The sequence below is a fragment of the Octodon degus genome, unplaced genomic scaffold, assembly GCF_000260255.1.
Source record: "Octodon degus isolate 3935 unplaced genomic scaffold, OctDeg1.0 scaffold00035, whole genome shotgun sequence".
NCBI lineage: Eukaryota > Metazoa > Chordata > Mammalia > Rodentia > Octodontidae > Octodon > Octodon degus.
Genome location: NW_004524611.1, coordinates 15675983 through 15681464, shown reverse-complemented (window position 1 = coordinate 15681464; position 5482 = coordinate 15675983).

Below are 5482 nucleotides of genomic sequence, written 5' to 3'. Positions count from 1 at the left end.
TAAGTAGGTGCTTTAGACCACTGAGCCATCTCACCAGCCCCTAAAACACTTTTAAATGAATTTTTCTCATATAGTTTGGCTAGTTTTATTGCTGTGTCTTGAAATGATTATTATTAGTGGTATTTTCTTCAATGTCTTGTTGGCATTCAATGTTTTCTGGTTTATTTTATTTTTGGCAGAACCAGGGATTGAACTCAGACCCTTGTGCTTGCCAGGGAAGCACTTATTCTACTGAGCCATTTCCCCAGCCCCTTTCTGGTTTATTTTAGCTCTAGAAATTCTGTTCAGGTATTTTTCATCTCTTTCATTTCTTTCTCCCTCCTCCCTCCCTTCCTCCCTTCCTTCAGCACCCCCCCCCCAGCCTTCTTTATTTCTTTAATCGAACTCATGACCTTTATACTGGTCTGTGTCTCCAGTCTTTATTCTTGTGAGACAGGTCTTACAAAGTCACCAAGTTGTCCAGGTTGGGCTTGAATTTATGATTCTTTTGCTTCAGCCTCCCAGAGTGCTAGGATTAGATTTATAAGACCACAGCCACATTTATTTAATTTTTTACAAAGATGAAATGCAGTTATAGGAACTACTTAATATCTTTTTGTGATAACTCTTCTATATCAACCTTGAATAAGTTCAACTGACTATTTTGCTCATTCAGGGCATGTCTTCTTGACATTTTCTGCTAAGAAGAGACTAGATGGCCAGACATTGTGAATTTCACCTTGTGGTGTACTGGACATTTTTGTATTCTAACAGATCTTGAGGCTTGTTTAGGGATGTGTTTCAGGTGGATGGAAGGATTTGATCCTTTTGGGCTTGTGTTTATGGTTTCTTCCGTGGGTCCAAAGTCTTGCCCTGGCTTATCGGGAAGCAGGCCTGTGCTGAGTACTCTACCCAGGGCCTTGTGAGCTATGACTTTTTTCAGTCTGACTGACGCGAACAGGGCTGTCCCCAGCCTGCTTGGGCTCCTGTCCACATGAGCCTGTGCTGGTCAGTGCTGGGCTACATCATCCAGGAGAGGCTTCTGCTGGATTCCAGGGTCCCTCTCTCTACCTCAGTCCACTGTTGTGCAAGAAGACGGGGGGCAGTAAAAGAATTCACCAGAATCAGTACAAGATAAAGACAAGACTTTATTCAGATAACAGTCCACTGTCTGAGAGCACGCTCACAAGAGAAGAGTCACGTCCTCTCTTGAGGGTAGGAGGTTATGTTTTCATAAAGGATTAAAGCTGGGCCAAGGGTCTCAGTTAGTGAAGGGTGATATCTCAGAAACTTATTTTCCAGGATGTCTTGTTACTTGTTCATCCTCTAGAAAAACCTGCATTTTCCTTCTTCACAGGGAGGAAGATTTATTTTTATCTCACATTACTTTAGGTCTATGTAAATGTATTGTCTCATGACTACTTCCTACGTGCTGGGCAGGATTGCTCCAACAGGAGAATTTTTTTTTTTTAATGTATTTGTTACAGGGTCTCACTACAAAGCTCAGACTCACAATGATCCCCCTGTTTTCAGCCTTCCCAGTGCTAGAGTTCCAGGTGTGCACCACTGGGCCTGGTCATGGTGGCCTGATTAGGGCCCGTAGGCGCAGGGCCAGCATGGCCTGTGGTGGTCGTGGTGGGGATCGAACCTGTGCTTGCCTGCTTAGTCCGTCCCTCCCACAACAGGGGAATTTTGTTAGTTTTTTTTTTAAATAAAAAAATTATGTTTACTTAGAAGCATTCAGAATGTCAACAAGACAGTTGCAACTTTCTATTTTTTGCAATTACAAAGTGGTATTCAGTTAACAAAACAATTATTTCATATGAGCTGCATCAGAGACAAGTGAAGATGAAAAACTACCGTCCCCATATATAATTTGTGCTGTACATCAATAAGAACCTGCTTTCAAAAAATAAATAAATAAAAAATAAATAAATAAATAAATAAATAAATAAATAAAATAAAGGGGCTGGGGAGATGGCTCAGTAGAATAAGTGCTTCCCTGGCAAGCTCAAGGGTCTGAGTTCAATCCCCGGTTCCACAATAAACAAACAAACAAACAAACAAACAAGAACCTGCTTTCAATTTCCACGCCAATTTACAGCCCCCATAATGTCCCAGGCAAGGTTAGCGGCTATTGAAAATACCACCAGGACAGGGCTATCTAAAGACACATTCGGTAGTGTGTTAACTATACAAAAAAAAAAAAGACACTGTACAGTTTAAAAACAAATCTTATACAGACTTACATTTCAATTTTTTTTCTTCAAAAGGTGTGAGTTGTATACAGGGTTTTTTTTTTTTTTTTAATGCCTTATAGACAAGTAAAAAACTGCGCTAGAACCCACTTATTCATCATCATCCTCTTCTTCCTCCTCCTCATCTTCTTTTTCTTCCTCTTTATGCTCATCTTTTTCCTCCTCCTCCTCTTCCTTCTTTTCCTTGCTTTTCTCAGCCTTGATGACTCCCTTTTTGGCTGCATCAGGTTCTCCTTTAGCCCGGTAGGCAGTGATGTCCCCTTCGTACTTTTCCTTCAGCTCAGCAGCCTTCTTCTCCTATGGCTGCTTGTCATCTGCCGCAGTATAATTCCACATTTCTCCAAGTTTCTTTGTGATATCACTAATGGAGAGGCCAGGATTTTTGGATGATACTCAGAACAGAAGAAGAAGGCTGAAGGAGGCCTCTTAAGCACATTGGGATCCTTGAACTTCTTTGTTGTTTCTCCTTTAGGAGAAATATAAAAACATTTTGCCATGTTTTCAAATTTTCCTTTTTTTTTTAAATTTATTTTTATTTTTTTGGCAGAACCCAGGATTGAGCTCAGGCCCCTGTGCTTGCCAGGCAAGCACTTATTCCACTGAGCCATCTTCCTGGCCCCTTCCTTTTTCTTTAGCAGACATGGTCTTCCACCTCTCTGAGCACTCCTCCCTCTTCTCCTTCTTCTTTTTGCAGTAACAGGGATTAAACCGAGGACCTTGTGCTTGCCAGCCAAGCACTTATTCTGCTGAGTTATCTCCCCGGCCCTCTGAGCACTTCTTAGAAAACTCTGAGAAGTCAACTGAAGCATCTGAGTGCTTCTTCTTGTGCTCCTCTCGGCAAGTTTGCACAAAGAATGCATAGGACCACATCTTGCCTCTCCATTGTTTAGGATCTTTGCCCATGTTTACTTGTTTTCCTCAGCAGCAAGGTACAGAGTCCCCCAATGCTTGTCCTGCTCTCACTCGCCCTGCCCCCCCCCAAGGAGCTCAATGCTGTAGGTTTTAACCCTTTTGTTACCAGTAGATAATCACCATGCACTCCCATAACTGCCCGGTGAACTCTGGCTGCCTTGGCCATGCAGGGCTGTTGTCATCTGCATTTGGTCTAGCTGGCTCCCCACAAATTAATTCCTCCTCACTACTTCCTCGAAACTCAAGTCAATAAGCAGGAGGACTTGTAGGGCCCTCTTCATGGCTTGGCCATATCTCAAGAATCAATAATCTTCTGTGTCTGATATCTGGTGCATTAACAATCACCATTTTATGGGTTTTATGTGGTTATGTGGTTATCTGGGACAGGAGACAGGGATCACATGGAAGGATAAATTCATTCCCGCCACATCATCTTGGCCAGAAAGAGAAGCAAACAATCGCTCTTTTGGGTATTGTCTCAGTTACTTCTCTCTCGTTGCTGAGACAAATACATAACACCCCATATGAAGGAAGGAAAGGTTTATTTAGCTCACAGTTACTGGAGGTTTCAGTCCACATTTAGCTGGCTCCAAGGCAGCGTGGCACATGGCAGAAAGCAACCTTTCATGGCAGCTGAACAAGCACACAGAAGGAGAAGCAGCAGGAGCTCAAGCTGCTAGCTTCTCTTCCCACCTAACACTGTAGTGCAGATTACCTGCCCCAGGGCAGGTGCAGCATCCACACCCACAGTAATCAGTCACCAACTCCAGAAGCTGCCCTGCGACTGCATGAAGCTTGTGGGGACACCTAGACACAAACCATAATAGGCACCTCTGTCAGTGTTTAATCTATTTTACAAACTTGACTAATTACATTTTTTAAAGTATTTTCAGTGACATTTATGAAATCAATATGGCAGCTGGGTGTGGTAGTGGATGCCTATAATCCTACCACTTGGGAGGCTAAGATAGGAGGACTGCCACAAATTCAAGGTCAGCCTGGACTATATAGTAAAACCTTGTCTCAAAAAGTAAAATCAAGGGCTGGTGAGATAGCTCAGTGGACTAAGAACCTGCTTAGGCAATTGCAGGGATTGGTGCCCAATCCCTGGCACCACATGCCATGCTGGCCCCATCCCCAGGCATGCTGAGCAGGCCCTAAGTCAGGGCATAGTGGCACACATCTGCAATCCCAGTGCTGGGGAGGCTGAAGACGGGAGGCTCTCTATGAGTCCCAGCTGTGTAGTGAGACCCTCTACCAAATATATAAGTTTTTTAAAAAGTAAAAGCAAGATATATACATATGAAAAGCATTTTAAAAATTAATTAAAATAATTAATATGGCACGTGTCCTATTAATTAGTTTTTCCTAGTGGAGTGTGTCTGGCTTTGAGCTCTTTCTGGTGTAAAAGGACGGCAGGTGTCAGTAATGCATGAAACGTTTCCCAGTGTTGCCAAGCAACCTAGGGTTCTTTTGCTCAAATCCCCAAAGTGCAGCTCTGCTAGAAGTCTTGATGTCATCCATGAAAGCGGATAATGTGGGATGCCAACAGTTAATGGCCAGCTGCTGCTAGATTCTGCTGGGCTGGTCTCAGGACCACCAAATTGAGTATTTCAACAGCTGTGCTGCAAGCACAACACAGCTTCTCCTACACAGGAGAGGTGCCTTCCAGGCTGGGGAGATGGCTCAGTAGAATAAGCACTTGCCTGGCAAGTGCAGTGCAAGGGCCTGAGTTCAATCCCCAGTTCCACACACAAAAAAAGAAAAAAAGAAAAGAGGCACCTTCTAACCTGAGAAATGGCTGGGGAGTGCTGCCTATACAGCAGCTGCAGGCCTATGATTGGTTCAAGTACATGCCAGTGACTGGTGCAGCCTCAGCTGTCATGGCTGTATCCAGTGATGGGGCTAGGTTGAAACCAGAGACTCTTCCGGAAGGCTAGCTGTGAAGGTTGGGGATGTTAACAGTGGGTCCAGATGAGTAACAGAAAGAACAAACCATTGCAGCAGGAAGTCCACAAGTCTGTAAAACAAGTGTAGAAGTATGGTAAGTCCTAGGTGATCATGAATGCTTTAAACTGTTTAGGACCTTAGTAAGACTTTAATATAACAACACATGTCTAAATCAGTCACTCACATATTTTAAATTGCAATCCTAAAGACAGCGTATTATGCTCACAGGCCATATCTCTTGATAGTAGAACTATATTAAATCCTGAGTGGTATAGTGTATATAGTGAAAATCTAGCACTCTGGGAGGCTGAAGCAGAAGGATTACAAGTTAGAGCTCTGCCTAGGCAATTTAGCAAGATCTTGTCTCAAAATGATAATAATAA